Raw genomic sequence first — 8,861 nt, 5'->3', positions numbered from 1 at the left:
AAAAAAAAAAAAAAAAAAAAATTAAAATCACTATAAATCACTTTGCAATAAATTTTCAAACTGCATTTCCACATATCCAACAAAATAGAGCATCTAAGTAATGAAAATTGAAAGATTCTGTGGACATTGGTGAGAAGACTGAGAAGCTAGAGCCCCAGAAGCAGCCTAGAAGGATTTCAAGCTCCGAACATTCAGGTTAATACCAATTTGTAGTCAGAGCAGTGATACCTTTGGAAAACGAATTCTTAAGAGAGTGAGCTTTAACACATCATACAATAAAAGCAATGTCAAAAATTCCTTTATTATTGTAAGAAAAATAGTTACCAAAATGAAAGTAATTCAATAAAAATACACATATAAAAGAAATAAAATTATGGTGAGAGTTATTATTTACAGGAATAAATGTGATATACGGAAGCTGGGTGAAAGGATTTTTTTTTCCTTCTGACTTTGTTTCCCTTGAACCATGCGTCAAGCAGGCAGACAGAAAAATGACCTTCTATTATCTTACCTAGGTTTGTTCAGTTCTTTCTTTCCCGTGGAAGAAAAGTGATGCCATTATTCCTCCCCTCTCCTCATCCTTCTCTTCTTTGTTTTAGAGATAGGGTCTCGCTATGTCTCCCAGGCTGGTCTCAGCCTGGGTTTCCCATAAGTGATGGAATGACAGGCAATTTCTGAATGCCAATGAGAACTGAAAGATGGGCGTGGCCAGACGAGGGTTTACTCTTGACGCTAATGCTTCAGGGTGCTTTCCTTGCATGGTCTCTTCCAAGGCAGTAGAAAGTAAATTTGAATTCATAGTTTTGTATTGTTTTTCTTAAAAGTCATTTCTTCCCCACTCTTCCCCACTTACAGGTCCAGCAAAATTTGAATTGAGAGGATTCCTGGAACCCCAGAAGGAAGTTCCTGCCTTTGATGATGAAACACTGTGACTCTGCTGCAATAACTTCTCAAGAAATAATTCCAGGGTACAGGTTGTGACTGAAGGATATTTTTTAAAAATCTAGACTAATGTGTGTGTTTTTTGATAATTCTGTAATTTAAAGATAAGAGAGTCTCTTCAATGGAATGTTTTTTTTTTGTTTGTTTGTTTTTGTTTTTGTTTTTTTTGAGTTGGAGTCTCACTGTCGCCCAGACTGGAGTGCAGTGGCCGCTCCTGGCCACCGCAGCCTCGACCTGCTGGGCTCCGGTGATCCTTCCGTCTCAGGCTTCCAAGTAGCCGGAATTACAGGCATGCGCTACCACACCCAGCTGATTTTTTTGATTTATTGTAGAGATGAGTTCTCGCTGCCCAGGCGGGTCTCGAACCCTCGGGCTCAGGCAATCCACTCACCTCAGCCTCCCAAAGGCGTGAGATTACAGGCTGAGCCACCGAGCCCGGCTAGATACTACATTTTTGATAAGAAAAAAAGAAAGGAAATACCCATAGGTCTATGCATAATAAAACTAAAAAACTAGTTGAAAAATTATTTATTTTCCAGAATTTAAAAGGTATTTGAGGGACAGAAGTATTTGAACAAAAAAAGAGAAACTTAACTTTGCTTTAATGGCTTCAGTGACTCTACCTAAAAAGTATTAAATTATATATATTTTATCTTTGCTTATTCTTTACTTTCCACCTTTCTTTACTGATTTAATCATGTGCATTGTAGACAGCTTTTGCTTTTTAATTCAAATTATCAGTCTTTAGACTTTAATGGAAGAAGATAATCCTTTCACATTGTATTTAATACATGTATCTTATTTTCTGTTACCTATTTTAAATGTTTCTTTTTAAAAAAAAACTTATGATTCTTGTTTTATTTTTTAAGATTCATCCCATTTGTTCTTTCAGAGATTAGTTGTGTGTTTCTGTTGTCAACATGACCGCTCTCAAGGTCTGCTTGATATGAATGTATCTCTTTTCCCATTCAGCTGTATTACCCCAACTTTCTTCCCTACACAAAAAAGATGAGACCACTAAAACACTTCTTTCCTTTATTTTTCCTCCTTTATTTCCTACTCTTCTCTGCTGATGAGACTTTTAAGAATGCTTTCACTTCACTCTTTTGCAGATTTCCTCAAATTACGTTGTTCAACAAAATAAGACAAAATGAATTGAAGTCTCTAGTGAGTTTGATGCCACAATACTGACCTTTGACTCTTTCTCTTGCTTTATTTTTCATTTTGAGAAAAAAATTAGAATACATAAAAGCACATATAAAAAACATCTATGTACCCATCACTTCAGATTATATATATTGATATTTTTTGTCAAATGTTTAGTCTTTTCCTTTTTAATAAAAGGAATAAAACATTGAGATGCTATAACTACTATCTCTTCCACAACAGATTTTTTTTTTTTGTTTTCCCATGAAGTTGGTGACTAGATAAAGGAAAATGGAGAAGAGCCACCACAAACATTCAACTGTGGCGTGATCTTAGTTTGCTGGAACTAGTGGCAGCTGCAGGAAATTGACCCTAATTCTGACTTCCAGATATTCTATGACTGCTTGTATGTGGTAGATCCAATTTTTCTCCAGACTTCTAGCTTCAGTGGAGTCTGAGATATATAGTTTTTTTGGTTTCTGATCTCTTTTTTAAAAAATTGTAAGAGGAGGTTAAGAGAGGCAATTTCATTTTAATGTAATTTTTAGGAAGCTTCCTAAAATCTATTGGAATTATAAATTGATGTGTAGAGAATTGCTGTTTTAACACTGAGTATTCTAACCCATAAACATGATATATCGTCCCATTTGTTCTGTAATTTATCTCAGCAAAATTGTGTAGATTTTTGTAGAGTTGTCCACATTTTGTAAAATTTATCCCTAAATATTTCATGTTTTTGGGTGCTATAAAAAATTGAGTTGTTTTATAAATTCATTTTCTAATTGTTCATTGCTTGTGTATATAAAATTATGATTTTTGTTTGTATATTAATATTGTATTCTGTGAACTTGTTAAGTTTGTGGGTTAGTTCCAGTAGATTCTCTAAGATTTTTCTATGTATATGATCGTGCCATCTGCCAATAAAGACAAGTTTACTTACCTTTCCAATTCATAGACTACCATTTATTTTTCTTGCCTTACTGCACTGGATAAAACCTCTAGTAAAATGTTGAATAAAAGTGGGAGATAGATACCCTTGCCTTCTTCCTTGTCTTAGGTAGAAAGCACTGAGGTTTTCATGTTGAGAATGATGAAAGATGTAGGTTTGTTGAAGAAACCCTTAATTAGGTTATGGGAAATTTTCCTCTATTCTTATTAATAGTTCTGTAAAAGATTTTTTAAAATCACAAATTGGTGTTGACCTTATCAAAAGCTTTTTCTGCATTTATTGAAATGATCATATTTATTGAAATAATTATTTTCTTCATTCTATTGATATAGTGAATTATATTGATTTTATGAATCAATTCTTAGATGTCAAGCCTACCTTTCACTCCTGGAATAAACCTCATTTGATCATAATGTATAACATTATTTTGCCTATACTATTTGATTTGCTTTGTTTAAAATTTGTTAAGGATGTTAGTGTCTATATTCATGAAGGATATTGTTCTGTAGTTTTCTTGTGATCCCTTTGGCCTCATGAATTTTCTCAAAGGATTTGTGTATAATTGTTATTATTTCTTCCTTAAATGTTAGAATTTACAAGTGAAGCCATTTAGGCATGAAAAAAGTTGAAAACATTTTAACTAAAAATGCAATTTCTTAGCTAGGCACAGTGACATGTATCTATAGTCCTATAGCCACTCAAGAGACTAAGGCAAATTTGCTTAAGTCCAGGAGTTCAAGACCAGCCTGGGCAGCATGATGAGGCCCTGTCTCTAAACAGTAAAAATAAATAAAAAATAAGAATAACAAAAATGCTATTTTTTGAATGAATAGGACTATTCAAGTTTTGTATTGTGTACTAAGTCAGGCTTGGTATTTTGTGTCTTCTAGTGAATTTGCTCATTTCATCCAAATTATTGGCATAAAGTTGCTCATATTCTCTTTTTTCTTTTAATGATTAGACTCTGTAGTGAGTGATATATTCTATTGCATTACCGATAACTGGTAATTTTTGTCTTCTTGCTTTATTCTTTTTCAGTCTAAACAAAAGTTTATCCATTTTATTGTTTAAAAGTCTCAAATCTTGGCTTTATATACTTCCTCTACATTTTTTGTTTTCTATTTCAATGATTTTTGTACTTATCTTTTTACTTATTTTTAAAATTTTTTAAATTAATTAATTTAGGTTTCCTTTCTTCTACTTGATTTTCACAAGCTTTTCACTTTGGAACAGTACAAGTTCGCTATTTTGTAGACTGTCCTTCAAATTGTGCATTTGGGGCATCAATACCACAGAAATGATACTAAGTTCTTCTCAATGTATTCCAGGAGGAGCTAGGTGTTACTTGTACCATTATAGTAACATTAATTTTGATCTCTTGGCTAAAATAATGTGTCAGGTTTTTCCACTGCAAAGTTACCATTTGCAATTAATATGTTATGGGAATGGAGACAATTATCCTTTTTCTCATCAGATTTTCTCACTAATTTAGCATTCACTGATGATTCTTGCTTGAAATAATTATTACTATAACGGTTGCCAAATGCTTATTTTCTAATTGCATCATTCCTTCTATGTGTAGGGTAGTTGTCATCCTGTTGCAAGATAGGTGTTTTCCTTCTTTTTATTTATTCATTTACACCAGTATGTACACAAATTCTTATTTTATTCTGTTATAACCAAGTGTCTTATTTATTCACTATAATTATCCCAGATTTGGTCAGTGAGAGGTTGTTCACGCTGGTTTGTTGCGGGGGGCCTACCCCTGCAGATATTAGGGGTCCCTGGTAGGAAAGATGGCGTCGGCGATTAAACTGGAGGGATAGATATTAAAAGAAAGAAAGATGGAGGGATAGAGAGAGAGAAAGAAAGGGGGGAGAAAGAAAGAGACTGGACTCTGTCTAGTGCAGAAGCCATTTAATGGGACAAACCGCAGCCTTTTATCCTAAATTTTCACGGGTTAAATCACAAGACTTTCACGTGAACACAAAGCCAGGTAGATGAGGGGCATCCCCCACCCACCTGGTGTTTTCTCAAGCATGAGGAAGGACAATCCCAATTAAATCACAAGACTTTTACGTGAACACAAAGCCAGATGGATGAAGGGCGCCCCCACCCACCAGGTGTTTTCCCAAGCATGAGGACGGGCAATCCCAAAATTATCTCACTGTTTCTTATGCTTGGTTAATGTTCCTCAAAAGCAATACAATTCTAACATCATAATATTCGAATAATAACTTCTAAAGCTTATGCATACACGACACCTAATGACTAACTTAAATCCTAATACCTTTCTATTCTGTGCTAATTCTACCTACTCTGTAGAAACTCTTAATTATAGCTCAAACCAGTTCCTAAAGAATGTGGCCCAGTCCAAATATCACACTGGGCCACTTCTAAGAACAATTGATTGCAATCGCTAAACAAAATGGCTTTTCTAAAATCCTAAATATCTATCTTAACTTTTTTTTTTTTTTGAGTTAGAGTCTCACTCTGTCACCCATACTGGAGTGCAGTGGCCACTTCCGGTCACCGCAGCCTTGACCTGCTGGGCTCTGGCGATCCTTCTGCCTCAGACTTCCAAGTAGCTGGAACTACAGGTGCGCGCTACCACGCCTGGCTAATTTTTTGATTTATTGTAGAGATGAGGTCTCACCAAGTTGCCTAGGCAGGTCTCAAACCTGCGGGCTCAGGCAATCCAATCACCTCGGTCTCCCAAAGTGCGGGATTACAGGCTGAGCCACCGAGCCCGGATATCTTAACTTTTATAAAGGTTCCTAAAAATATCATGTTTAAGTATGCTTGAACTAACATAATTCTTTGACGTAAGCTGAGCCTACCCTAGGATACTTTCCATGAACAAAACAGATTTAATTCTTATAATAAGTAGAAAAGACCCTACACTAGCCATAGCTAAAACCGGTTTAAAAGAATGCGGCCCAATCCAAGGTACACGCTGGGCTCTCAGGAATGCAGCCCAGCCCAAAGTCCATGCTGAGCCATTTCTGGTAACCCTAAATAATTATCTATATTATTAAAGTTGAAACAGCACTTTATATGTATATACTAATTCTACAAATATACTTTTAAAATCTTATAATGAAGTTTGTGTCGTTTCAAAGTCTCCCAAATGTGACCTGAGTTTGAACTATATTAAGCTTAAAGCTGAAACCGCGCTCTGGGAGAAATGGGAACAAAGGACTCCTAAAGTTAACCATCCCTGTCATACTTTCAGAGCTTCATGTTTAGATCATCAAAGTTCCTTCTGATGAGATGTGCCAAATAGCAAAAAAGGGAAGAGGAAATGGGCCAACCTCTCCTGAACACATCCTAGTGGTCTCAGGGTCCACAGCCCACCTTGATCCCTAACGTTCAGGTGGGCCTCCGTGGCCGGCCCCCAACAGCTTGTAAGTCCTTTTGACATGTCATCATCATTTTTTGAGCACTTTACTTTTATTCTAGAACCCTTTAATATCTGATACCACTAGATGTTACAGACTCATCTGCTACTTCCCCTACCCCAGAAATCAATCATCTCTCTCAGCAACCCTAATTTCTTTTCTTTTTTTTTTAAGTTGGAGTCTTACTCTGTCACCCTGACTGGAGTGCAGTGGCTGCTCCCGGCCACCGCAGCCTTGACCTGCTGGGCTCCAGTGATCCTTCTGCCTCAGCCTTCCGAGTAGCCAGAATTATAGGTGTGTGCTACCACGCCTGGCTAATTTTTTTGATTTATTGTAGAGATGAGGTCTCGCCTGCCCAGGTGGGTCTCGAACCCACGGGCTCAGGCAATCCACTCACCTCAGCCTCCCAAAGGCGCGGGATTACAGGCTGAGCCACCAAGCCCGGCTGGAACCCTAATTTCTTTTATTGGAGAAAGATATTGAGAAGTTTGGATCTGGATCCCCATTGCTTCCAGGCTTTCCAAGAAGACAAATTTTGTATACACACATACGAGGGTGCCCAAAAAAAGTATACACATTTTAAGAGATGTTATCTATGTATTACTTTTCGAAGTTGAATTAAATATGGTAACAATGTGTTATATGAGGTTTGCTCAACCGTGCTTCTGCCATTTTAACTGTCCTGCCTGTTGCATGGTGACACTAGCATTTATTTGATTAGCGTCATCTTTTGAATGAACATCATACTTAAAATGTGTATACTTTTTAGGCACCTCCATATATACACATACACACATATATACACATATCATATATATACAGATGTTGTGGTTTTTATATATCAACTTGACAGTGTTAAAGAATATGCAGATAGTTGGTAAAACATTATTTCTGGGTGTATCTGTGAGTGTGTTTCCAGATGAAATTAGCATTTAAATCAGTAGATTGAGTTAAGAAGATCCACCCCCACAGATGTGTGCAGGCATCAACTAATCTATTGAGGGCTCACCTGAATAGAACAAAAAGGTGAAGGAAGGGTGATTTTTTTTTTTTTTTTTTGAGATACTCTCACTCTGTTACTCCAGGCTGGAGTACAGTGATGGCATGATCCTGGCTCACTGCAGCCTCAACCTCCTGGGCTCAGGTAATCCTTCCATTTCAGCCTCCTGAGTAGCTGGGACTAAAGGCGTGTGCCACCATGCCCAGCTAATTTTTGTATTTTTTGTAGAGACAGGGGTCTCACTATGTTATTCAATCTAGTCTAAAACTCCTGGGCTCAAGTGATTCGCCCACCTTGGCCTCTCGAAGTGCTGGGATTATAGGCATAAGACACCATGCCCAGCTCAGTGAATTTTTGTTCTCACTTCTCGAGCTGGGACTTCTGCCCTTGGACGTCAGAGCTTTTGGTTTGCAGGGCTTTGGACTCCAGGACTTGCATCAGTACACAGCAGCCCCATAGGTTTCAGGTCTTCAGTCTTGGACTGGAAGTTACACCATTGATCCTCCTGGTTCTCAAGCCTTCACATTAGGTCACCAGCTTTCCTAGGCTTCTAGCTTGTAGGTAAGAGTTATCAGTCTCCATAATTGCATAGCCAATTCCCATAATAAATCTCCTCTTATATATCTTTATGTATCCAACTGGTTCTGTTTCTCTAGAGAGCCCCGGCTAATACAGATGTGGACATTCAAATCTAACTTTATTGCTCTATCTTTTTAATGTTCAAAATAATAAATTCATACTGATTACTCAAAATTAAACACCACAGGTTTCATTCTAGCATTCTCATCTTCCTTATTTGTAACTCTCATCTCCACAGTGAGAACTCTGACTCATTATTAGCAGTATATTTACTTTTCTGCTCCATCTTAGAATACACAAAATGTGGTATTTAAATTGCTAACCCACACTATTATGAAAAACAGACCTAGTAGACAAAATAAAACATGAATTTATGTTCTTTTTGTCTTTAGACTTTGGATTGTATAACCAAAATACTGTGTTCTGAGGTTACTTAATTTAGTCTGACCTCACAGCCCCCACTTAAATGTGGTTGTGTTATTCATTTAAAATATGGTTTTATTATTCATTTGTTGTGTTTGTATCCCATTATGTTTTTTCTCTCCCATCCCTATTTTTGTTGCTTATGTTTACTTGACCTTTTTTTTTTTTTTGAGTTGGCATCTTACTCTGTCACTCAGGCTGGAGTACAGTGGCACATTCATGGCTACCACAGCCTCGACCTGCTGGGCTAAGGTGATCCTTCCATTTCAGCCTTCCAAGTAGCTGGAACTATAGGCACATGCCACCATGTCTGGCTAATTTTTTGATTTATTGTAGAGATTATACCAAGTTGCCCAGGTTGGTCTTGAACTGCTGGACTCAGGCAATACTCTTGCCATGGCCTTATTTTTTTTTTTTTTTG

This window comes from Carlito syrichta, unplaced genomic scaffold (assembly GCF_000164805.1).
Source record: "Carlito syrichta isolate Samal-C Ts95f unplaced genomic scaffold, Tarsius_syrichta-2.0.1 Scaffold307338, whole genome shotgun sequence".
NCBI lineage: Eukaryota > Metazoa > Chordata > Mammalia > Primates > Tarsiidae > Carlito > Carlito syrichta.
Note: the sequence above shows the minus strand (reverse complement) of the source record.